The 27,529-nt window shown below is 40.8% G+C and overlaps 1 protein-coding gene across 1 annotated transcript in view; it reads left to right on the plus strand.

Moving 5' to 3' along the window:
• Positions 1-27,529, plus strand: part of LOC126262525 (UDP-glucosyltransferase 2-like) — a 126,796-nt gene that overhangs the window by 71,016 nt on the left and 28,251 nt on the right. The gene's annotated exons all lie outside the window — the stretch shown is intronic.

Here is a 27,529-nt window from a genome sequence, read left to right on the forward strand (position 1 = left end):
AGCTGAGAAGGAAGGGAGACAGGGTTGTAACCTGTATATTGAGATAGCAGTAAAGGAAACATAGAAATAAGTAAACGAAAAACAGAAAAAGCTTTCGAATGGATATTTTGGTATATGTTAACAAATCAAATATTTAAGACTGCCACTGGCGTGTTGTATATACATTTTTCTTTTAATTACATATAAGGAGAAAGAATATATATTGAAGAAATAATCTGTAAAATGTTTAAATGTGCTGTTATTGTAGTTAAAGTGGACGGTGAGAAAGAAAATGAAACCATACTTTTTTTTTCAGCACAGCATAATACAGTCGGTTTTAACAGAAAACTTGTAGACTGTTGTTCAAAAAATATACTGTTATCTGAATGTTTATTCAGCTATCATGTAAAAAGCTTAATAGCTTAAATTAGTTGGTCAAAAAATTTGAAGACTGTTGCCAACAGTTTTTCTCCATTACAGGGTGTTACAAAAAGGTACGGCCAAACTTTCAGGAAACATTCCTCACAAACAAATAAAGAAAAGATGTTATGTGGACATGTCTCCGGAAACGCTTAATTCCCATGTTAGAGCTCATTTTAGTTTCGTCAGTATGTACTGTACTTCCTCGATTCACCGCCAGTTGGCCCAACTGAAGGAAGGTAATGTCGACTTCGGTGCTTGTGTTGACATGCACTCATTGCTCTACAGTACTAGCATCAAGTACATTAGTACGTAGCATCAACAGGTTAGTGTTCATCACGAACGTGGTTTTGCAGTCAGTGCAATGTTTACAAATGCGGAGTTGGCAGATGCCCATTTGATGTATGGATTAGCACGGGGCAATAGCCGTGGCGCGGTACGTTTTTATCGAGACAGATTTCCAGAACGAAGGTGTCCCGACAGGAAGACGTTCGAAGCAATTGATCGGCGTCTTAGGGAACACGGAACATTTCAGCGTATGACTCGCGACTGGGGATGACCTAGAACGACGAGCACACCTCCAATGGACGAGACAATTCTTCGTGCAGTTGACGATAAACCTAATGTCAGCGTCAGAGAAGTTGCTGCTGTACAAGGTAACGTTGACCACGTCACTGTATGGAGAATGCTACGGGAGAACCAGTTGTTTCCGTACCATGTACAGCGTGTGCAGGCACTACCAGCAGCTCATTGACCTCCACGGGTACACTTCTGCGAATGGTTCATCCAACAATGTGTCAATCCTCATTTCAGTGCAAATGTTCTCTTTACGGATGAGGCTTCTTTCCAACGTGATCAAATTGTAAATTTTTACAGTCAACATGTCTGGGCTGACGAGAATCCGCACGCAATTGTGCAATCACGTCGTCAACACAGATTTTCTGTGAACGTTTGGGCAGGCATTGTTGGTGATGTCTTGATTGGGCCCCATGTTCTTCCACCTACGCTCAATGGAGAAGGTTGTCATGATTTCATACGTGATACTCTACCTGTGCTGCTATAACATGTGCCTTTACAAGTACGACACAACATGTGGTTCATGCACGATGGAGTTCCTGCACATTTCAGTCGAAGTGTTCGTACGCTTCTCAACAACAGATTCGGTGACCGATGGATTGGTAGAGGCGGACCAATTCCATGGCCTCCACGCTCTCCTGACCTCAACCCTCTTGACTTTCATTTATGGGGGCATTTGAAAGCTCTTGTCTTCGCAACCCCGGTTCCAAATGTAGAGAATCTTCGTGCTCGTATTGTGGACGGCTGTGATACAATACGCCATTCTCCAGGGCTGCATCAGCGCATCAGGGATTCCATGCGACGGAGGGTGGGTGCATGTGTCCTCGCTAACGGAGGACATTTTGAACATTTCCTGTAACAAAGTGTTTGCAGTCACGCTGGTACGTTCTGTTGCTGTGTGTTTCCATTCCATGATTAATGTGATATGAAGAGAAGTAATAAAATGAGCTCTAACATGGAAAGTAAGCGTTTCCGGACACACGTCCACATAACATATTTTCTTTCTTTGTGTGTGAGGAATGTTTCCTGAAAGTTTGGCCGTACCTTTTTGTAACACCCTGTATATCAGTCCACATGTTTATTAGAGTATTGTTTAAACACTGCAAGCATTAGGTTAGGAACTTCAAGATTTCTGTTAACTGAGTTTCTCCTTTATATATTATGTAAATGTTTATACACGATGTATATACTTCACAAATATACAGTGTATATCATCCCAAATGTTTATTAGAGTATCAAGTAAAAATCAAAAGTAAACCCATCGAGTAATTTTGAAGATTTTTGGTAACGACATTAGAGGTGGCAAAAAACTTGCAAGAACATTAAAAATATGTGTATATAGAAAAGAGATTACAAGATGAACACCAGAAACTGTAAAAATTGGTAATGGAATGTAGGTGAATTAAATCAGGTGATGCTGATAGAATTATACTGAGAAACGAAACACTTAAAATTGTTAATATGTTTATCTATTTGGGTGGCAAAATAAGTGACAATGGCTTAAGTAGAGAGAGTACGGAAACAGCATAGCAGTTGCAAGAATAGCTTTTCTGGTAAAGAGAAGTTTCTAATATAAAATATAAACTTCAATGTTAAGAAGTCCGTTCTAAAATAATTGTATACAATGTAGCCTTCTAAAAAAAGTAAAATATGGATGATGAATAGCACAGACAAGAAGAGAATAGAAGGTTCTGAAAAATTCGTGTTATAGAAGACTGATGAAGATAAGATTGGAAGATCAAATGAGGAGATACACAATAACCGGGGAAAGAAGAAATTTATGGCACAACCTGACTAAAAGAAGGGTTTGGCTGATAGAACACATCAGTATGATTGCTGTACAGGTATAAGCCCAAATTGTCTCTGACGCCCTCTCCCACCTGTTACCCTCCAGTTCAACCCCTTCCTTCTCTCCCTACCCTCCAGACATAGCTGTACATACAAATGGTGAGGTGCTATGCAACTGGCTAGAGGGCAGACAAGAAATTATTTAGGAACCTTATAGCTATAATTTATCACGTAATTAACAAAGCTGGCAGTGTTTCACAATCGCCAAATATATATGTGAGTCGGATGTAAGTGCTCATGTCTTTCTCCCTGCTCTCTCTGTCTATGGCCTCCACGCCCTATTTCTGTCCACATCCTCATCCACTTTATATCTCTCCACCTCCTACTTAGCTGCTCCTCCTCCTAATCCTCCAGAATCTTTCTATGTCCTTTCCCCCTTTCCCCTCTCTGGCCATTTCTGCTTCCACTTCCCTTGAGGCTTGTATGTTATTATTGCCAATGAAACCTCGACTGGGAATTGAAGTCCCTTAAATTGAATGGGTAAACTGGTTGAGGTCATTAGTATACGGAGTATGAGAGACTGCTCCTGCTGCAGGGTTTGTGAGGATATTAGCTTTAGTGACCAGTCTCTCCCATAGTTCCAATCTGCAAGTAATATAACGTTCCTTTTTCTGTTAAAACAGACTGTGGGAAAGAGTACAAAACAGTACATAATTCTTCATACAATTTTTGTTTAAAATTAGATAACAGGATAAAGAATGCACATGGTAGAAACAGTCTGTTTAATGTTTAAGTGTGGTTCTACCGTAGTTAAAACCAAATGTGAGAAATAAAATGAATGGGTGTTCTGTCTACACTTTACTTAAACTCTGAACAGCCTACACCAGTTGCCACACAGGCTTAGGCAGAACACCTAGTGGTAACTAGAATCAATGTCATCTGGTTTTTAATCCACAGATTCAGACTATTTTGTTTTGCCCACATCTCGTGGTCGTGCTGTAGCGTTCTCGCTTCCCACGCCCTGGTTCCCGGGTTCGATTCCCGGAGGGGTCAGGGATTTTCTCTGCCTCGTGATGGCTGGGTGTTGTGTGATGTCCTTAGGTTAGTTAGGTTTAAGTAGTTCTAAGTTCTAGGGGACTGATGACCATAGATGTTAAGTCCCATAGTGCGCAGAGCCATTTGAACCATTTTTCAGACTATTTTCTCAGCTGTAACAATATTTTTATTGCATCTATCAGCTGACACCAATGGTGAGTTGGCAAATGGTATCAGCGGCATGACACTGACTTCTCCGATTCCATTAAGAGCATATCCTGTTGTCACTAGTACAACTTACTGTCACTTCTCTCGCTTAAGTTAGTAATAACTATGTAAAGCTTAATGCGTTTCGTGGTCTAAATAAGATCTGTACATACACATAAATTTGGCAAACTATCGTGATTATCCTCTACAACAAAGTCTAAGTCGTGTGGAAGGGGGAAGAGTGCATTTTATTACTAGAGTACGTATTACATGCATCAGATCTACTAAAAGACATTTGATACACAACACCTGTAACTCTCTGTTTTGACTATTACTGAACGGTAGAGAATCATTACTAGACAGTGAGCAGACATGGAAACAATCAATATTGTAACTATAAATTGTGGAAGCTGTGATGCAAAAGAACCAGAGCTCAAAGAGCTAACAAAATAGCACAAAATAGGTACGGAAAGCCGGCTAGAGCCGAAAATGAGCTCCGTCGAAAGGATAGATTATATACTCTTGGTGGTGGAGTGTTTATTGCTATCAGAAGTAGTTTACCTTATAGCGACACTGAAGTAGATAGTTCCTGTGAGTATGGGTAAAGGTTATGTTTGTCAAATGGAAAAGAAATTATGATTTGTTCATTTTACTGACCTCCCGACTCAGACAGTTGCTCAACAGTTAAAAGGACAGCTTCAAATTCTTTCCAAATATGTAGCCCACCCATACAATTATAGTCGGTGGTGGCTTCAGTCTATATTTGATAAGTTGGCAAAAATACTTTTTAAAAGTCGGCTGTCGACATAAAATGTCATCCAAAATCGTGCTGAACATTTTCTCAGAAAATTGTTTTGAACAACTAGTTCAGAAGCCCACCCATACAGTAAATGGTTGCGTAAACATACATGACCTGTTAGCAATAAATAATCCTGAGCAGACAGGGGAATCATGACAGACACAGAGGTCAGTGTTTACAACGTTGCTGCAGCTCCACTGAGTGCCGTATCATAAGAAACCACCAAAAATAAACGCGAAATACGTCTATTTGAAAAGAAAATAAAAATTCTTTTGACACCTCCCTAAAAGACACTCTCTTCTCCTTCCAAACTATGTATGTGTTTACGTTTAAAGAAATAATATCGACGTCATTTGAGAGATACGTACCAAATAAATTAGTAATAGATGGTACCAATCCTCTCTGGTACACAAGACGGTTAAGAAAACTGTTGCAGAAGCAACGAGAAAAGCATGTCAAATTTAAAATAACCTAAAACTCCCGAGAATGGTGAAGTTTTAATGAAGCACGAAATTTAGTGCAAACTTCAGTGCGAGATGATTTTAATAATTTCCACAATGAAACTCCGTCTCGAAATCGGGCAGGAAACCGAACGTGATTCTGGTTGTACGGGAACACAATCAATATCTTCACAGCGTGATGACAATGGTGATGCTATTCACGACAGTGCCATTAAAGCATAAGTCAGTATCCAGATTTCGAATCAAGAACAACTGCCAACATCAGTAACTCAGAAATAGCTTACAAGGCAGGGGCCTCCGGTCCAAAATGTATGCCAGTCAGGTTCCTTTCACAGAATGCTAATTCAATAGCTCCAGACTTAGTAATCAAGACTGGAAAGTTGTAGACGTCACACCAATACACAAAAAATGAAATAGGAATAATCCGCTGAACTATAGATATATATTACAAACGTCGATTTGCGGTAGGATTTTGGAACATATACTGCGTTCGAACATTATGAATCACCTACAAGAAAAAGATTCGTTGACAAATAGCCAACACGGATTCAAAAATATCGTTCTTGTGAAACTCAACTAGGTCCTCAATTTCACAAAGTAATGAGTGCTATTGACACGGGAGATCAAACTGATTCTATATTTTTATGTTTCCTGAATGCTTTTCACATCGTTCCTCACAAGTGACTTCTAATTAAACTGTGTTCCTGTTGAGTATGGTCTCAGTTGTTTGACTGGGTTTGTGATTTTCTGTGAGAAAGATCACGGTTTGTAATAACTGACGGAAAGTCATCGAGTAAAACAGAAGTAATATCTGAAGTTCACCAGGGAAGTTTTTAGGCCCTCTGTTGTTCCTGATGTACATAAACGATTTACGAGTCAATCAGAGCAGATGATGCTACCATTTACCGTCTAGTTAAGTCGTCAGATGATCAAAACCAATTGCAAAGTTGTATAGACGAGATATACACTCCTGGAAATGGAAAAAAGAACACATTGACACCGGTGTGTCAGACCCACCATACTTGCTCCGGACACTGCGAGAGGGCTGTACAAGCAATGATCACATGCACGGCACAGCGGACACACCAGGAACCGCGGTGTTGGCCGTCGAATGGCGCTAGCTGCGCAGCATTTGTGCACCGCCGCCGTCAGTGTCAGCCAGTTTGCCGTGGCATACGGAGCTCCATCGCAGTCTTTAACACTGGTAGCATGCCGCGACAGCGTGGACGTGAACCGTATGTGCAGTTGACGGACTTTGAGCGAGGGCGTATAGTGGGCATGCGGGAGGCCGGGTGGACGTACCGCCGAATTGCTCAACACGTGGGGCGTGAGGTCTCCACAGTACATCGATGTTGTCGCCAGTGGTCGGCGGAAGGTGCACGTGCCCGTCGACCTGGGACCGGACCGCAGCGACGCACGGATGCACGCCAAGACCGTAGGATCCTACGCAGTGCCGTAGGGGACCGCACCGCCACTTCCCAGCAAATTAGGGACACTGTTGCTCCTGGGGTATCGGCGAGGACCATTCGCAACCGTCTCCATGAAGCTGGGCTACGGTCCCGCACACCGTTAGGCCGTCTTCCGCTCACGCCCCAACATCGTGCAGCCCGCCTCCAGTGGTGTCGCGAGAGGCGTGAATGGAGGGACGAATGGAGACGTGTCGTCTTCAGCGATGAGAGTCGCTTCTGCCTTGGTGCCAATGATGGTCGTATGCGTGTTTGGAGCCGTGCAGGTGAGCGCCACAATCAGGACTGCATACGACCGAGGCACACAGGGCCAACACCCGGCATCATGGTGTGGGGAGCGATCTCCTACACTGGCCGTACACCACTGGTGATCGTCGAGGGGACACTGAATAGTGCACGGTACATCCAAACCGTCATCGAACCCATCGTTCTACCATTCCTAGACCGGCAAGGGAACTTGCTGTTCCAACAGGACAATGCACGTCCGCATGTATCCCGTGCCACCCAACGTGCTCTAGAAGGTGTAAGTCAACTACCCTGGCCAGCAAGATCTCCGGATCTGTCCCCCATTGAGCATGTTTGGGACTGGATGAAGCGTCGTCTCACGCGGTCTGCACGTCCAGCACGAACGCTGGTCCAACTGAGGCGCCAGGTGGAAATGGCATGGCAAGCCGTTCCACAGGACTACATCCAGCATCTCTACGATCGTCTCCATGGGAGAATAGCAGCCTGCATTGCTGCGAAAGGTGGATATACACTGTACTAGTGCCGACATTGTGCATGCTCTGTTGCCTGTGTCTATGTGCCTGTGGTTCTGTCAGTGTGATCATGTGATGTATCTGACCCCAGGAATGTGTCAATAAAGTTTCCCCTTCCTGGGACAATGAATTCACGGTGTTCTTATTTCAATTTCCAGGAGTGTATGTATGGTGTAGAAAGTGGCAGTTGGCTGTAAATAATGAAAAATTGTGAAGTTATCAGAAAGGGTACTAAAAGGAATTCGCCACGTGTGGTAGGCGTGCGGTCTGAGGCGCCTTGTCACCGTCCGTGCGGCTTCCCCCGTCGGAGGTTCGAGTCCTCCCTCGGGCATGGGCGTGTGTGTCATTCTTAGAGTAACTTAGTTTAAGTTAGATTACATAGTGTGTAAACTTAGGGACCGATGACCTCAGCAGTTTGGTGCCATAGAGCCTAACACATATTTTTTTCGTAAAACGAATTCGCTAAATTTTAGTTCAAAAATGGTTCAAATGGCTCTGAGCACTATGGGACTTAACTGCTGTGGTCATCAGTCCCCTAGAACTTAGAGCCACTTAAACCTAACTAACGACATCACACACATCCATGCCCGAGGCAGGATTCGAACCTGCGACCGAAGCGGTCGCGCGGTTCCAGACTGTAGCACTTAGAACCACTCGGCCACTCCGAGCGGCAATTTTGGTTACACGATAAACTATTCAAATATCTAGGGTCTAAACTCAACTAAATTATTTGGAGCTAAAATTACGTAGAATTTAAACTGGAATGATCACATAGATCATGTTGTGGGGAAAGCAAACCAAAGATTACAATTTATTGGCAGAACACTTAGAAAATGTAACAGGCCTATTAAAGAGACTGCTTACACCACACTTGTCCGCCCTCTTTGGGGGTATTCCTGTGCTTTGTGGGATCCACATCAGATAGGAATTGACGGAGGACAACGAAAATGTCCAAGGAAGGCAGCTCCTGTTGTATTGTCGCGAAATATGGGAGAGAGTGTCACGGATATGATACACGAACTGGGGTGGCAGCCATTAAACCAAAGATGTTTCTCGCTGCTGCAGTACGTCTCGCGAAATTTCAATCAACAACTTTCTCCTCAGAGAGTGAAAATATATTTTTTTTAGCGCCCTCATACGTAGGGGGAGATGATCATCATAATAAAATAGGAGAAATAACATAGGAGGCCTCGCAGGGAAAGATGTGTTTGTTTTTGCCGTGGGGTGTTCGAGCGTGGAATGGTAGCGATGTAGCTTAAAAGTGATTCGATGAACCCACTGCCAGGGATTTAATTGTAAATTGCAGAATAATCATGTAGTTGTACATGTAGTTGATTGATGGACCCATTGACAATGACACAGCTAATTTTCCTCAGCACCCTGCAGTTGGGCTCCAGCTGTTTACAACAGACAACATTGTATACTCAATAAAGCTATTCTTACACGGTTATATTGTCTGTATGTAGACTGTATTGAGAATGAGATGTGTAGCAACTGCTTGCCAGCTTATGGTGTGTGATGGAGAGTAAGTCTGGTAGCCCCAACATATCTCATTCCCCTTCCAACTCAGAATGGCACAGGGAATGAAAGATTGTCCGTAAGCTCTAACTTGCCGTATTTCCCCGTTGTGGTCACTTGCTGTGATGCATGTCCAGAACGTACCTCTCGGATTTTCAACGGTATACCTCTCCGTGATGCGCATCGCCTCTCTTGTGGCGTTTCCCATTGGAGCTGTTTAATATCTCTGTGACACTATCACTCCAAACTAAACGATCGCATGCTTGCTGCTCTGTGTTGGATATCGTGTACTTATTCTGTAAGTGTGGCCTAGTATGAGTCTGTGACTGATGAGCAATACAATAAAGTCGATCAAGGAAACATTTTGTAATCCCCTTCTTTGATGGATGAATTAAATTCCCCCAGGATTCCTGCACTGAATCTCTGCTGTTATCTATTTCTTTCCAACCTTTCAGTTTATGTGCTCATTCCACATTAGTTTGCTCCATATGGTTACTCCCACTTCTTTTTAGTGCGCTATCGTACAGAATTGCATTTCTCGGCCAGTCTATGTACACTACATTATATTTGGTTACAGTCAGTGTCATCTTGCAATCTGTGTAGGGCAAATGGTTGTTCCGCGTAGTTTGACTATATTAGCCTATAATTTAAATCTATATCACAATCATCTAATTCTCTTTCTAACCAGTAATTTGATGCATACGTAAAATGTATGTTCTCGACTGCTGACATGTATTAATTCTTTCCTGTAAACTATCTAACTTACCACCTTAACTGTTAGCTCTGTGCCGGCCGAAGTGGCCGTGCGGTTAAAGGCGCTGCAGTCTGGAACCGCAAGACCGCTACGGTCGCGGGTTCGAATCCTGCCTCGGGCATGGATGTTTGTGATGTCCTTAGGTTAGTTAGGTTTAACTAGTTCTAAGTTCTAGGGGACTAATGACCTCAGCAGTTGAGTCCCATAGTGCTCAGAGCCATGTGAACCATTTTTGTTAGCTCTGTTTATTCTTGCGATTCTTCAAGCCGACAGTGTTCGGCAATTTTAACTTTCGTTTTCTTTCCTACATTACACTGTCGTTAAAGCATTCTACATTCCCTTGGGTGTACGTTGGCAACTCTTCTCCCTCACATTCCTGTGCAGTTTCCCTGTACACCTTTAAGTTTACGACTTCTGCGAAGAGCTGTCATTAAATGTCGTCATTCCCTCAATTACATGTTCCACAAACGAATTTTCTGCTTCTAAATGCACAATATCCAGTCCACCACATTTAGAGACAATGTAACCCGCCGTATAGACAATTCTTTGTCCCTCACTTTATTTACTATTTTAACAGGAAAGGAAATGACTGTTAGGCGTACAGGGTACTCTTTGTCATACACCATATGGTGGCTTGTGCAGTGAACATAGATGTAGATGTTGTTAAGCTAACTTGCCAATGAACGGCTGGAAAACAGTAAGAATTTTCATAAAGTTTATGAGGGTCCAACTACATAATGTGGACTCTGAATACAAAGAAATTTTAGGACAATGAAAGTGTTTTAAGGATGAAGTTTTTGGCATAATAATAATCAAAATAGCTTTGATATAAACTTTATTATATAACCATTTATGTCGGTCAGTAATTTAAAATTTTTCCTGCCAGTCTATGTTTGAAGTCTGTAGACTTATTAACTACTTTTCGTAGATGCTTAAAACTCTGTGCACACATTTATGACATTGTTATCTGAAACGTAGAGTACAATAAAATGATTTAAATCAATAGTTTTTATACAATAAATACATATATTAGTCAATCAAAACTAAGGTAATTTTTTGTAATTAATAAGGGTATATTTTCCCTCCTGGTGACAGTAAGCTGGTGTCTGTAGTCTACTTTTCTCTAAATGGTAGCCTGTAATATCACAATAAATTTCAGACCGCTAGCTCAAATAGTTTCTTTTTGCATAAAATAAACATGTCACAAAATTTGATTCTTGGGAATTTCGATTTAAAGGTTTATTTCATCTGTTACTCACCTCTGTTATTCTTAAACCCCTCAAGTTGCATAATATTCTTGGTTTGTGTGTTTCTCATCTTCTCTCTTTCTTTTCTTGCTCCTCTTTGCTATTCTGGCCTCTTTAGCTGCCTCAAGAGCCCATTTTTCACCTTCGGCCACTCTCAAGGAATCAATTGCCATCAGTACTTGTCTCATATTGAAACCAGGAGTTAGTGCCAAAAGGTCTAAAACATCACATCTGCTAACTGCCTCATCATTAAAGCAAATAGCTGCATCTAATACACCTAATCTCGTGGTACTGAAACCAACAAACACAGTTTTAGGCATTCGTTCCCATATCAAGTGGTTGAAACATTCATTAACATTGTGTGTCTTTCCATGTAAGCATCGTGAAAATACTTTAGTGTCATTTAGAGCCCTGTATACGGGCTTAATTGCTTCCAATACCTCAAATGGCAGGGAGTAATGGAGTGCATAAGTCTCACTATTTCCTATTGCTTTTTTGTATCCACACCATGTGTCTACGCCACTGTCACAGGGAGCATGCTGTGGCTGGTCATCCGTGGAAGCTTTATAGAAAAAGGTAGCCCCTACTGCTTTCTTCGTCGACTCATTATTGTCTCAATTTCTTCATATGGCTAAACGACAATGGAGCTGCAGTTTTTATAACTCTTTCTTAGTAAGACGACCCCGCCCACCAATTGGTTTGCCATCACCATCCCCTACACATCTTTTATTAGATTACGTAAACGTGTGCCCATCCTCTTTTGTACATGACTAACACACTCTGACTTTTCAATTTTTACAGTTCTTCCATAAGGCATATTTTCCAACACTTTTGCAAACCCTTTCGAGTCTCCATCTCCAAGGTACTTCACATACCGTACACCATAATTCTCTTCTGACCTTCTGAGAACTCTCTGTGATTCCATTCCACCACTGTACCCAGAAAAATTCTGAACACAAATATGAGCCTGGTGATTTCCTTTGTGACCATGGCAGTACTTTGTCATACATTCTATGTCAATCATCTTTCTATTTTCTAGGGATGTTTCGCTGACAACACTATTCGGTGATAGGTAACCACGCTTCTGCCGTGTGCCATCAAAGGCTGCAGCTATATCAGTGTCACCTTCATTGCATATCACAGTTTCTTCTAATGCTATCTTGATTGACACGGCACTCACTTGACCAAGACTTTCAAGAAGTAACTGTGTGTACTTCTCAAATATTTTAGGTGGCGGCAAATTCATGATAGCACAAAATGTTTGAGCTGCCTTTCTACCCTTCCCAATACATCTCATTCCATATGAAAGTCAGACATTTGTGTTATAAACTCTTTCTTTGCACAATCCCGTTTTAGTTACCCCATATAAATCACAAAACACTTTTAACTTACTAGCCACACCTTTCCTGCCTTCAAAATCTTAGACAATTTTAATACCACCTTTTCCACAAAGCGCACACACAACAGCATTCTTTAGAAGCGAACATAAAGCACTCAATTCAGCAATTATGGAAACACATTCCGTTATAGTGTGTTGATCATATTTTATACAAATATCACTCTGGGTACTCAAATATTTTAGCTTCTGTCTTGAGGCACTTGGCGGAGTCGACATAACATCCAGTTGGTTTATGGATGTAATTACACAGTCTCTGCTTTACAACGAAGTAAACCTATTACCATAAAATTTACGTTTTCCCGTTCGAAAACACTTTTTCGAGGCATAACTAATGCCGAGAATGACAAAGCACCAACAACTCAAGAACGTACAGAAGTCTGAACACAAACAATCCCCGAGAAGCATAGGTATACAAAGGAAAACAAAGGAGCATCGGAAAACGTGTGTGCTAACAGGTCTGTAAACTCAAAAAACGATTACGCAGTGTATCTTTTCGAGGTGGCAAAATAATAATGACGCCATTTGACATCCGACCGCAGCGGAAACACGGTCGTTGCCGCATACCGACATATATTTAAATTTGTTTTTAAAGATGTTCCCGATGTCCGAATCGATTCACTTAACTACCATTTTGTTCACAAAACTCTAAATATTTATTTAAGACGGAAAAAAATTCGAATTTTAGAAGCAGACTCACTAGCAAGTGACGTTAAGCAGATCCAGATAGGAATCCAGGTTTATAAATACATTTTTCGTGTATTGTTTAACATAATAAACGTCATCGAATTTATCATATAACCACATATAAGTGCTTCCTACTGCTCTTTACTATAAATACGGGTATGTCGTATTCCTGAGTTGTATCTAGGTTTTTCCATGCAATGTATTTAAAGTGATTTGTAAGCCCTACTTCACCTGCCGCGGCCTGCCTTTTCTCCAGTAACTGTTTATGACTTTCCTTCATGGCTGCAGTTTTCGACATATACTCCACTTTTCGTTTTTTGACTTGATCCGCTCTTTTTCTTGTTTTCGTTTCCGTACACATAATATATGACCTGTACTGTACGGAATAATCTATACGGTAGGTAATGGTTTCAGTCCGTTCAGTACACTGATCCTGTTTCCTAAGGCCCATGGAGGAACATTATTGATGGACACTAGTTCTAACCTGACGACATATACATATATTTCATAGTATTGTGCAGATCAGGGGCCAAGGTTGAGAGACATAGGTTTCTTCAACTTGAATGTGACATTGTCTTTCTCAGAGCCTGTATTATCAATATCCACGTAGTTTACAGGTAAATAATTGAAACTTTACGCAGACGGAACATACGGGTACTTTATAATAAATTTCTCAATCTCCATTGTCCAGAAACTTCACCTACACACCAGCCAACTTCTGCGTGTTCTTGTGGCCTCAGTAGACAAGTTGCATAACACTATTCAATACAATGCAATAGGTGTTTGGTAAGCTCTCTGATAATTTACACAGCATAGAAGTCAGTGGAACAGACTACAGTGGTGAATACTGTAAAGACTGCTTGTTAACATTTGATACACCTAGATGTTTTTCCACAGCCTCTAACACACCATTCATACCATGGTCATGAATAATAGCTTCTGGCCTTGTAATGCTATGTAGCTTAGCTAACGAAGATGAAAACCTTTCTCATAGACACTTATCAGGACACTTTATAAAATCTACGATTTGGTTACTGATAACTTTATTCACTCCTGGGCTTATAATACGATATATAAATTCGTTATATAGATTTGTTTTATAATTGGAGCTCATTCACATCAAAATGTTTATTTTAATTTTCTTACCATTGTTTAGAATCACGTTGTTGTCATTGAGTAGTCTTCTGGCAAACACAAATCGTGGGTTGGTGTTAGGTAGTCATGCAAATCCAATTTCTTAAAAATTCCAGTAAAATATTGCGTTATATCCTGGTACATATAATTGTTGCAATATTCCTGTCTTTTGATCTGTTAGGACACCTCCTTTAATGTTGGCCAACATCATATTGTACGGTACAGAAAAAGGACTTTTATATTTTCTCGAAATGATTTCAAGTGCTTCGTTGCCAATTTCTTTCCAATACGCCACTTGCTGTCACATTACTGTTACCATGCAGGAAAAATGGCGGTTTTGCCTTGACACCGAGTCTCATCAAGATAGACTTGGAGACTTACCGCATAGATAATTATGAAACATACGATAAATATCCTTCTTTAATATTAAATATCTTCCCTTTTCTAATTGTTCTTGACAAAGCGCCTGATCACGTATTTTAACCTCCGTGGTGTTACCACAAAGAAGTTCGGTAATGGAGGGAAACGTATTTAAACTTTTCTTTCTAAGAAGTGTGCCATTTTCTGTGTAATTTATGTAACCAGCGTCAGTAGAAAAATTGTCCAGGTTCTCCAATGACAGACGCAAACCAAAGCATTCGTCAGTTGGTCTCACCTTATTCCCTAATAGCTGCGGGAGGTTTGCACTTTGGACTGAGACGTGTTGACACTTTCTGCTACAACAAATGACTAAACAATTGTGATTATCGAGCTTTATTATACAATGTAAACATCGAAGATGTAGACACTCGCAGTCACATGAACATTTCGCAACTTCCAGTCTAGCTCATACGTTTAGAAGAGGGATGCTGTCCTCTAGTTCCACAATGATAGAAAATCGTGTATGTGTAGGCATAATACATGGAAAAGCAATAATTTAAAAAAAATATTATATTTTGTATGTGAATCTTAGTATCTGTACAATCCTGAAGTTTCCCTCAAGCAGTTGTTTTAGAGTACAGCGTAAGAGCATGTATAAAAAAAACATAAAGGATGTTTATCATAATACAAGAGCGTGTTTACAGGTGGGTGATTTAGAAAGAAAAACGTATACTTGATCATTGTACCAAAGTAAACAATTACGTTTTCACATCTAAATTGTCTGTATTATTTTGTCAAAAAGTCTCGCCTTCTTCTCAAACCAGGATGAAAGTCGTCCATACATTACATTCAACCAAACATTAGACTGACATTAACTCTCGGGAGGGCGCGTGGTTCCGGACTGAAGCGCCTAGAACCGCTCGGCCACCGCGGCCGGCTACCACTTAATCACTGGTTGAATGCATTCTTCTTTTCTTTAACTGTCACCTCTATTTTTTTCCAACTGCTATTCTGCTGAAAGGCTGTGGTTGTATCAGCTTATGTCCAGCACAACTCTTGATACATTTATAGTAATGGATTTTATGTACCCATATATTTCCTCTCTACTTTCTTCAAATGTTTTTTTCCAATGTTCTTTCCATTCTGCCAGCAAAGGATGTTTGTATACTTTCATATTGTAAGCTGTCAATATTAACGTGTAGATTTTGAGCGTTCCAAGCACAATTCGTTTTAATATTGTTAAGGTCATTCTTTGCATTCCTCCATGGCCAAAAACTCTTCATTTTTTACTAGATAATGGTGTGATCCACACTGGTTTCATCTGTAAGATCTAACATCTGCTTCCTTGAAACTACCTGTCTATCTAATGGTAATATAATATATTACAGAACGAAATTATCTAGTATTCTGTTGACAAGTATATTTACGAATATCTGTGTATTTAAAAAATGTGTCGGTAATTCTGATATCAAACTGTTCACAAATTTCAATCAATCGCTCTCCATTGTGATTATATTGTGTCTGTTCATGTTTTCTGCTATCGGACATGATTCTCTAGTTCCTACAGTTCCGTTCATATACCCTATGATAATCAGTACCCTCCTCTCTGGAATTTTTTCTATGGTCGCCCTAAGAGTTATCCAGCATATTTTTCTCCTCCTGTCATCTCAACTACAAAAATGTGTGATTTCTTTAATAGACGCATTTCGCTTTATTGAGGTAAAGGATCATCATTGGTATGTAATTAAGTTATTTAAATTTTGATTTGCTTTTAGATCGATAACAGGTCGTTAAGAATATGTTAATTTGTACTTAACCAAAAAGTAAATAGCTTAAGGGGGAATGAAACGGAAAATGCAAACATTCATTTAAAAATCATTACAGCCATATTTATAAATTTACAAATCTAAAATTTTGCATGTGTAAAGCAAAAGAACTGTGTTTTAACGGCACACTGTAATAAAATATGCAGGATTAATATTTTGCCAGAAATTTGAATTTTTACTGTTTTTTATTGTCTTTTTCTATAAAAAGCCATAACTCAAAGTCTAATCATGCAATTCAGGTGAAAATTTTATTGTAGTGTTCTGAGAAGACTATAAACCCACTGAACTAAAGTTATTAATTTATGGCACAATTTATATCATTAAGAGAGTTTTTAATTTTGCACATCAAAAATGAACTTTATTTCTATATACAATCATCTAAAAATCGGAATGTAATTGCAGGATGTCGTATTTTTTAGTTCTAGGAAGACAGCAACACGTTGCGAACAGTTCCTAAAAATTGCATAGCATTAGTATATATACTTTCTGAGAAAAGGCTTCTAATAACGTAAAAAATGTAAGACAGAGAAAATGAGGCTCAAGATTTTCTTCTCATACTTCTGCGTGTAATAAGCTTACTTAAAATCCTCCATACTGATACTCCTCATCCTCCAGGTTTATCTTGTCTCCTCTTTGGATCTGCCTGGCATGTGTACGCAGGTAAGACACTGATTTGTTAGCTTTCTTGACCCTGCTCTCGTCGATGGTGTAAAATGCTTTTGTTGTAAGCACACCATGATCTATACCAACACTCTTCAGCACTTCAATTTTGCCATTTTTCCGTTATTGTAACATAAAAGTGCATCGTAGACACCTATAATGAGTACTTCAAGTCCACAGAATGTCCTTTTTGAGCATCTAATCCAAATTAAATTGTTGAGGCTTTCATTTGCATTTTGTGTCTTTCCGTGAAGACACCTCCTCAATAAATCAGGATTTGCAAGAAACCTGAATGTGGGCTTAATTGCATTCGTAACAGGTAGCGGTAATGAGTGTTTATGTGTATACGTCTCATTTCTGTTGTTGAACTTACAACAATTATCTTTCGGACACAGATTGTACATTGGTGTTTGGTCAGTGGATAGTTTGCGGAAAAAAACTGCCCACACAGCAGGCCTCTTTGCCTCTAAATTATGTGTGTTTTTCCTGATAGCTCTCCCATAAAATAACTGAAGAGAGTCAGCTTCTTTCAGAGTAAGCCTGCCTTTTCCTCCTAGTGGTTTTGCATCAAGTACTTCAGCTTTCTTCTGTTTCAGCAAGCGACAAAACCTACCATAAAGCCTCTTTTGGATGTGGCGAACACATTCCAACATTTGTATTTTTGTATTCTAGGGATTTTTATCTGTTACAGCTCCTAACGAAGAGGAGTCCCCATCACCAAGGTATTTAGTGTATTTAACTCCTTACTGGTCCTCAGATCTGGAGAACATCCTCACAATTGCAGCAGCCTCCATGCCGCCACTTGAGCCACTATAATTTTTAGAGCATCCTACTGCATACGTTTCTTGCCGTTTCGTAAACACAATTTTCCAACACCATTATTCATAAATCTTGTCTTACACTTAAAGGTTTGCGAATTCAACCTACTAATATGTGTCACTATTTTCAAAACTTAAATAAACTACATGCAAGAAAGTTTTCAGGCAAAGATATAGATGTCAGCTAGAGATTTAGATGTCAGCCAAAGATATGGAAAGCAAATAACGTTCAAACAGACAAAAATTCCTCTGAAGCAAGTAGTTTGCCAAATGTCGGGAAAGGTGGGAGTGGCCGGCAGTGCAGAGTTAATCAGTTTAACAATTTAAAGGCATTTCTAAAGCTGCTATCACGATAAAATTCACACCAACATAGATTAAACTATGTACATCAAGAAAATAATATTTTAGAAAGATCGATTTTTTGGACCAAAATCCATTACATCCCCACCCCCTTAATCACAGACCACTGATGATGTTTTACCTCAATAAAGCGGAAGGAGTCTGGTAAAATACATCACGCGCTTCTGGAGCTGCAGCGCAGAACAAAAATATCCTCAAGAATTGTAAAGCAACTACGGACACTGTGGCCACACAAGTGAGAAATCTTTCTCCTGGCCTCTTCCATCATTCGTGGGTGAATGTACACCAATAATTGCAACTTCCCTGGCACAGTAATACGTTCATTAATAAATTTCCAATTTGTGATTCTATTTTTCCATGCTTTCTTTATCATAATGGAGAATCCTGGTTTGGTTTTTACCGCTTTGGCCACCCCACTCAAAAACATGTACATAATTACCAAGTTCTTTTTCTCCTTTGACCGTTCTCTTGGTCTCAAAGAGTTTGGCAACATGCATTTTTAACCTGTCAACTCCTGTTGGTAATGTATTCAGTTTTATGGAGATAATTTGCACATTCCAGCAACCAAATGTAATTTTGATTCTTTCTTCGCCGGTTTGCTGTGCAAGATTCCATTTTTTCGAAGGTGTATTATTAGGGCTTTCATTTCTTCACGTGAATTAGATGCTGGCCCATTGCACAACCTCCAACCTGGAGGACCAGGTAAATTATTCTCAAGGTTTTCCTCCTTTATCCTTTGATTTGCCAATATCGCGCTACAAAGCAGCAGCCGCTAATTTTGGTGCATCGCGGGTGTTTTCTTTCCATAATTACCATCATATCCGGTGAGGATTTCCCTGTCTGGCACATGGCCCAATGGGAGCCTAGCAACTCCAGACGGTAAGATAATGTTATTATTGTTTGATTAAACAGTGCTTTAGCTCATGATAAGTAAGTTCGCCTAAGCTTTGTTTAAATAAAGTAAGATTAAACTGTTATTTTGCACTTAACTGTTATCCTGATAACATACAGACAGGTATTCTCTACGTGTGTACAAAGCACGCAGTGCGCACACTCGTGTTGTGAACGACGGCGCGCCTACTCGACAGTTAACTGTTGTCTGACGTATCCTAGGTTGTGTGGCTGTGTCATCTTGCATGAATAAGGCACTGAGGCTGACGCTTTAATACATACACAGCTGTAAATTTTCTCCTTAAGCCGGTGCTTTGGTACGTAATGTATTAGTAAGTATATAAAAAACACATTTGCTTGTAATACACAGCGTTGATTACAGTTCACCGATTGCAGATCACAACTATTAGCAAAGTTGCAAACTGATTTGAGCTTTAAGAGTATGTATCATTTTACTGCACAAGGATGCAATGTAGCTGTCAAACTTCTGCCATGAAATATGTAACACTGATGAGACATTTTACAGCTGATACTGATACATTTGGTAGGGTGCCACATGATGGTATCACATAACAAGGCAAATCACAATTATCAAAGAACTTTGAAAATACGAGTGCTAATCGAAAAGTAAGTTCCGATCGGTCGTAAATGGAAACTACTGCAAAAATCGAAAACATTTTATTTGCAATAGTAAGCTATACCTTACAGTTACTGCTCTTCATAGTCGCAGTTCCGATATCACATTTGTAGTAACATTGTATCAACTTCCCAGTACCCTCTCATAGAAGTGAGCCGCCCGTGGTTTCTACCAAATCTCTACGCTGATTTACAGCTACATCTGCATCTACATACATACTCCACAATCCACCATACGGTGCGTGGAGAAGGGTACCTCGTACCACAACTAGCATCTTCTCTCCTTGTTCCACTCCCAAACAGAACGAGGGAAAAATGTCTGCCTATATGGCTCTGTACGAGCCCTAATCTCTCTTATCTTTGTGGTCTTTCCGCGAAATGTAAGTTGGCGGCAGTAAAATTGTACTGCAGTCAGCCTCAAATGCTGGTTCTCTAAATTTCCTCAGTAGCGATTCACGAAAAGAACGCCTCCTTTCCTCTAGAGACTCCCACCCGAGTTCCTGAAGCTTTTCCGTAACACTCGCGTGATGATCAAACCTACCAGTAACAAATCTAGCAGCCCGCCTCTGAATTGCTTCTATGTCCTCCCTCGATCCGACCAGATAGGGATCCCAAACGCTCGAGAAGTACTCAATAATAGGTCGTATTAGTGTTTTATAAGTGGCCTCCTTTATAGATGAACCACATCTTACCAAAATTCTACCAATGAACCGAAGACGACTATCCGCCTTCCCCACAACTGCCATTACATGCTTGTCCCACTTCATATCGCTCTGCACTGTTACGCCCAAGTATTTAATCGACGTGACTGTGTCAAGCGCTACACTACTAATGGAGTATTCAAATATTACAGGATTCCTTTTCCTATTCATCTGCATTAATTTACATTTATCTATATCACAGTTAGCTGCCATTCTTTACACCAATCACAAATCCTGTCCAAGTCATCTTGTATCCTCCTACAGTCACTCAACGACGACACCTTCCCGTACACCACAGCATCATCAGCAAACAGCCGCACATTGATATCCACCCTATCTAAAAGATCATTTATGTAGGTAGAAAACAACAGCGGACCTACCACACTTCCCTGGGGCACTCCAGATGATACCCTCACCTCAGATGAACACTCACCAACGAGGACAACGTACTGGGTTCTATTACTTCAGAAGTCTTCGAGCCACTCACATACTTGGGAACCAATCCCATATGCTCGTACCTTAGGAGTCTGCCGTGGGGCACCGAGTCAAACGCTTTCCGGAAGTCAAGGAATATGGCATCCGTCTGATACCCTTCATCCAGCTCGTTGTCTGTGCCAAAATGTTGTCTTCATAGCCAGCGGCTCATGTGTGCCGAGATGACACTCAGGACGAGTCAGTTAAGGGCTGTGTTATGGGTGATCAAACACCTTCCATCGGGAACGCTGCAGGAGCATCTTCAACGCGCCCTGAAGAGTGCAGACAAGAATTTTCATGAAGGACGAAACGCATGAGGGTTATGTTACGTGGGGTGCACGGCATTAGGCGAAATGTTTCACCAGGCTCTCATACATGGCGGGAGGCGCAATTATGTAGGAATTTTGACGTGTTCACTGTGCGCTCAGAATTGAAAAGAGCGACGTGCCGCGATAGACAGTCGTGCTAGAAACACTACCCAACACACATGTGCGAAGTTACATCAGATTTACACAGGGGTCTCCATTTCGCGACCGATCGGAACATATTTCCCGAAAAGGCCTCGTACATACAGCTATCCAGTAGGAATCACTTTACTGAATGATACAAAGTAGCTGTCAAGCTGCAATAAAGAGTGTATCTTTCAAAATTCCCAAATTTGAGAGGCGCAGGACAAAAATCCCAACAGTTAAGATAACGAAATTGCACCACATGCTTGAGCATCTCAAATAATTTATTTAATAATCAGCAGTAAACCTCAACATGTGAATGATTTGTAGCACAAAATATATTAAGTCTGTTCAGTTTCTTGCAGTATTCTTTGTTACATGTCCTCTGTTACTGTTGCATTCGCGTCAGTGATACGATATCTTAACATAGAAATATTGTCCACTTTTGTCTCGTACAAACAGTCCTTCACGAATTCTCACAAGAATGGATCTAGTCGGGTAACATCGGGGGAACGTGGTGGCTACGCTGTGGGTCTGATCCAGCGAATGGGTAATTTCGTATCCTGTGCTTCCGATCAGCGGTTAATCAATATTGCACAACTGCATCTTGTCGAAAGAAGTTGTTGGGTTGCCAGTCTTGCATCTCAGGATATACAGACTTTTACGACATTTCCAGGTACACTGACCCATTCACTGTATTTCCCGCAAAGAAGAACGGTCCCACAATCCTGTGGTGCCTTGGTGCACACCACACGTTCAGTATAAGCCTACCACAAGCGTGTTCAATAACGGTGTGTGGATGCTACAAGCCGCAAATCGGAACATTATGCCGATTAACAGTTCTTCATACGTGAAAGATTGCTCCATCTGAGAAGAAACTTATTTCCAAAAAGCTACCACTTATCTGTAGCAAATGGTTGTCGGCATGGTTTGTCATTTAGCATCAGATGTTGTAGAATTGGCACTTTTCAAGCATACAATCGAAGACGCTGGTGTAATACATGATGAAATGTTGCTCGGGGTACATTAAACTCCCTAGACGCCTGCCGAATTGACTTACGCAAGTTACTGAAAAATGCTTGTCCATTGTCTCTTCTGAAACACAACGATGTGCACTGCCAGAATGTTTCAAAACCCTTTCACTTGCCAGAAACGTACAAGACCATTCCTTAATTGCTCTCACATTAGGCTCACATACATCCAACCTACGATGATTTCTTTGAACTGTATTCGGCGATTTTGCTTCCGCTAATCAAACCACTGCTAGTGCGCATAGGCATAGCTCTGGAGTCAACACTTCCACTTCATGTGATCGTACTGCCCTCCGGCGACGGTAGTTGACGTCCGATGCCAGAATACGAGTGTAAGATCTTTGAGATGCCCTGCCATATGGTGTCATATCATATATACAGTAATTATCGTTCCTGGTATTTGAAATGTGGGAAGTTTGAGAGATATGCTGTGTATAAGTGGAGGGTGATGTCACTTTAACAAATATACACTGGCGAATATACACCTACTTAAGTAAGTATTTTCGGGTAGAGATTAACTGCATATGAACAAAACATCTGCAGGTGACATATTGCTATATGTAACTACTGAAGCATGTTTACGGATCACAGATCGCAAACTATAAAAATGCTTCTTGTGTTAAAATAAAATTATTGATTAATGAAGTATAATTATTATAATAACTATTAAATTATTTGTCAAAATACATAATACATGGCAAAAAACACGCGTGAATTTACTATTGCAACTTGATTGTTATACAGCAGTAAAAGGGTACACACAGATCAACTGCCACCGCTGATAAAATCGCCACGAAGAGGCCGCACCAACATAAATGATCCGGTGGACAATGTCGGCAGCTGCTTGATGTTGGTCACAAATGATGTGTTTGTCCATAAGGACACAACAACGCCAGAAGTCCGTATGGAATCACATGGAAACTTGCGCAGAATCTAAGATTTGCATGAAGATATGGAGTGACTGTGAATGTAACTAAATCTGGCGTAGAGCACGTAAATAGGAACACAAATCCAGTTCTGTACGTTTAGATTATTGACAAATATCATTAGAAACAGTAACAATTGTAAAATATCTGAGAGTAACAGTATGGAGCGAACTAAAGTGGAATGACCACAGTCACCACAAAGTGGGGGAAAACAGATGACAGGCTAGATACATTGATGGAAAAGCATTTCATCCATGAAAGAAGCGGTTTACAAAACACTTCTTCGACCGACCTTGAGTATTACTCGTCAGTCTCAGACTTCTAGCGAGCCGTATAAGAATAGCTGTATGAGACCCAACACTGAGCGACGCTATATGAGAGTTGTTGTACGTCAGGTAGAGGTTTTACTGTTGAAAGAAAAGAGAACGTTCCAGGAAGAGTTCGAAAACGTATTACTTTATCCAACACACGAGTTGCAAATTTAACCACATCGAGAAATTAGAGGCGATACATAACTTTACTGACGATAATCTCTTCCTCAAGCCATTATTGAAGGAAGGAGCAATGGGAGTTAAATAATGGAGACACGAGAAATACTCATCTCGACAGACCTTAACTTGACGTGTGGGTGTTCGGCATCAGATTTTCAGAACATTCTTCGCATTGACGATGGAATCCTGTGGGGAAGGCTTTATAGAGCATACGCTGTTTATCTGCAGCAAGCAGTAGAGGGAGTGCAAGCGCAGATAAGTAATAGGTAGGTGGAAAATCTGTCTTGTCCTACAAATATCTATCAGTGCTATCTCGTAAGGATTCCTTACAATGCAGCAGTACAGTAAACGATAACTGATGTATGTCGTATAGACAATCTCTTTCAGCAAATTTCCTGCATCTTTTAAGTGTTCAGGCAACAAAAATTCGTCTTCCGCTGTCTCTTTCCCTCGACCTAAACACTGTTGTACAAGATCATCATGATGTTCTGCCCCATTTCTGTGTAATTACAGATCTTATTTACGACATGAAACACACTAAGCAATCTATATTTATTTATTACTAACTTAAATGAGGAAAGTTATCACTAATGACAAAAGGATATACTCTTAGTGAAATACAAGAAATCTATGCTATTCACCTGATCCCATTTTCCACCTGACCGCCGTTGTTAGCCGTTGGATACAATGGAAATTATAATTCAATTACAATTGATGGTGTGATACGTCACCCTGCGTGGAAACTGCTGAAGAGTGTACTGTGCTGAAGTAGAGTATAAACGTAACAACACCCTCTTTATGTAAAAGCACACTACGCTGAAGCGCCAAACAAACCGGTATAGGAACGCGTATTCAAATACAGAGGCGTGTAAACAGGCAGAATACGGCGCTGCGGTCAGCAACTCCTTTATAAGACAACAAGTGTCTGGCGCAATTCTTAGATCCGTTACTGCTGCTACATTGACAGGTTATCATGATTTAAGTGAGTTTGAACGTAGTGTTATAGTCTACGCACGAGCGATAGGACACAGCACCTCCGAGGTAGCGATGAAATAGGGATTTTCCTGTATGACCATTTCACGACTGAACTGTGAATATTAGGAATCCAGTGAAACATCAAATCTCTGCGGCTGTGAAAAGATCCTGAGAGAACGGGACCAACGACTACTGAAGAGAATCGTTCCACGTGACAGAAAAGCAACCCTTCCACAAATTGCTGCAGATTTCAATGCTGGGCCATCAAAAACTGCGAGCGTGCGAATCATTCAACGAAAAATCACCGATATGGGCTTTCGAAGCCGAAATCCCACTCGTGTACCCTTGATGACTGCACGACACAAAGCTTTACATCTCGCCTGGGGCCGTCATCACCGACATTGGACTGTTGATGACTGGAAACATGTTGCCTGGTCGGACGAACGTCGATTCAAATTGTACGGAACGGATGGACGTCTACAGGTATGGAGACAACCTCATGAATACATGGACCCTGCATGTTAGCACTGGATTATTCAAGTTGGTGGAGGCTTTGTAATGGTGTGGGGCGTGTGCAGTTGGCGTGATGTAGGACCCATGATAAGTCTAGATACGACTCTTGACAGGTGACACGTGCATAAGCATCTTGTCTGATCACCTGCATCCATTTATGCCCGTTGTGCATTCCGACGGACTTGGGCAATTCCAGCAGGACAACGCGACACCTCAAACGTCCGGAATTGCTAGAGAGAGGCCCCAGGAACATTCCTCTGGGTTTAAACACTTCCTCTGGCCATCAGACTCCCCAGATATGAACATTATTGAGCATATTTAGGATTCATTGCAACGTGCTGTTCAGAAAAGATCTCCGTCCCTTCGTACTCTTACTGATTCGTGGTGTCAGCACTACTTCAGACAGTATTTCAGTCCATGCCACGTCGTGATGCGGCACTTCCGTGTCTCGTAGGGCCCCTACATGATGTTAGACAGGTGTACCAGTTTCTTTGCCTCTTCAGTGTATAACAAGACAATAATCGCATCACAGCATGCACTTCAGGGTGCGCGAATTTCTGCGATGTCATAGCTCCCGAAGACTGTGTCGTGATGTCTCACAGACACTGCAGGGTGGTATATGTGTTGTGATCTTGTGGCAAGGTGGTGTGGTGTGCACTGAAATGGGCTCAACACCTGGTGCAACACTTGCACGGCAAACATATAGCATCACTCGTAGTGACCACAGCATGGGAGAGGACAGTCCGGCAAGTGTTTGCTCTCACTGATTGTCAGTGGCAGGTAAGACCAAGCGAATGTTCATATAATAAAAGGCTTGTAATCATATCCTTCCCTTCTACAACATTGAGTGATACACCACGACCAAATAAAAAGCACCAGTGGTAATTCTTAAATGTGGAGTCTAGAGCTATTATGTAATATGTTTTAAAAGAATGTTACTTAACTAGTTGTACTTTAGTTAGAACAAATAAATCCCAACATTTCCATAGTGTAATTTTTATGTAGCAAAAGTGTGCTTTACTACACTTCCACAGTGTAATTTCTAAAGCAGCAAAAGTGTAATTTCAATAAAAAATGAACCACAACATGTACAAAGCATAATTGTTATCTTTAATGAGTGTACTTTGTTTAAAAAATTTTCTTGCATGTACAAGTGAGGCAATCAGTAGTATAAAGGGGTGAGAGAGGGGGAGTGGGGTGTGTAAGAGAGTGGTAATAAATTATAGTCATAGGTATCCTAAATATACATCACACCCAGTCGACTGGCTAATAGCCCACCTTAACTGTGGAATAAATTATAGAAATAACGATAATAACTTGGGCAATAAATTATATCGATAAAGACCCTAAATAAACAGCCTTATCTGTTCTTCGACCAGTAGAATAACAGCTCTCTATATGTAACGCAATAGGTCTGGACGATTGGGTGAGAGGGAGTAGGTTAACCTTGGAGGTGACAAGCAGGATGGTACTCCTAAATCATTGGGCTCACACCAGCACAGCCACTATACATATATCCTGAGGCATGAAGAAGTTGTCACTTTGGTAATGGATAGATGTGTGTGTGCAGTACAAACTGCAGTGTGGTGAAGGCTCAATTACAGTAAGTAGTTGCATATGGATGGAGTTGAGAGCATATATTCAGAGATTAAGAGGTTTGTGCAAAATAAGTTGTCATGTAGAGCTCCACCAAACCAGTCTTCAGACTCAAAACCACAACAACAACAGATTCGCGTCACCATCTGTGCCCGACCGAAATATCTCTTTCTGTTTCGCCAGAGCAACTTCTTTGTTCCAGAGAGGCCCATTTGGTTTAGGTTTCCTGATATCTGCTTTGCATTTTTGTATGGATTGTACCGCCCCGTTACAATACAACCAAGAATTTCTGAATTAATTTCACGTGTGCTGTCGTGAATACTTGCTGAAGACCCGAAATGTTGAAGTATATATCCAGAATTTCTCACTCCACCATCTCGTATGTGGTCCTTATGAGTGATGTTGTGACTACTTGCTGAAGATTCGAAACCTTAGAGTACACATCTGCTATGTCGTTCATTTAACAGATGCATCTCACTTCCTCACAACCTTCCCAATGAACCTAATTCTTCCATTCTTCATTAACCCTAATTATTGCAATGAGGCTCTGGAATGTTACCGCTAAAGATGTGATAGTACACTCTCTGGTTGTTTCTC

The sequence above is a fragment of the Schistocerca nitens genome, chromosome 6, assembly GCF_023898315.1.
Source record: "Schistocerca nitens isolate TAMUIC-IGC-003100 chromosome 6, iqSchNite1.1, whole genome shotgun sequence".
In the NCBI taxonomy this organism is placed as follows: domain Eukaryota; kingdom Metazoa; phylum Arthropoda; class Insecta; order Orthoptera; family Acrididae; genus Schistocerca; species Schistocerca nitens.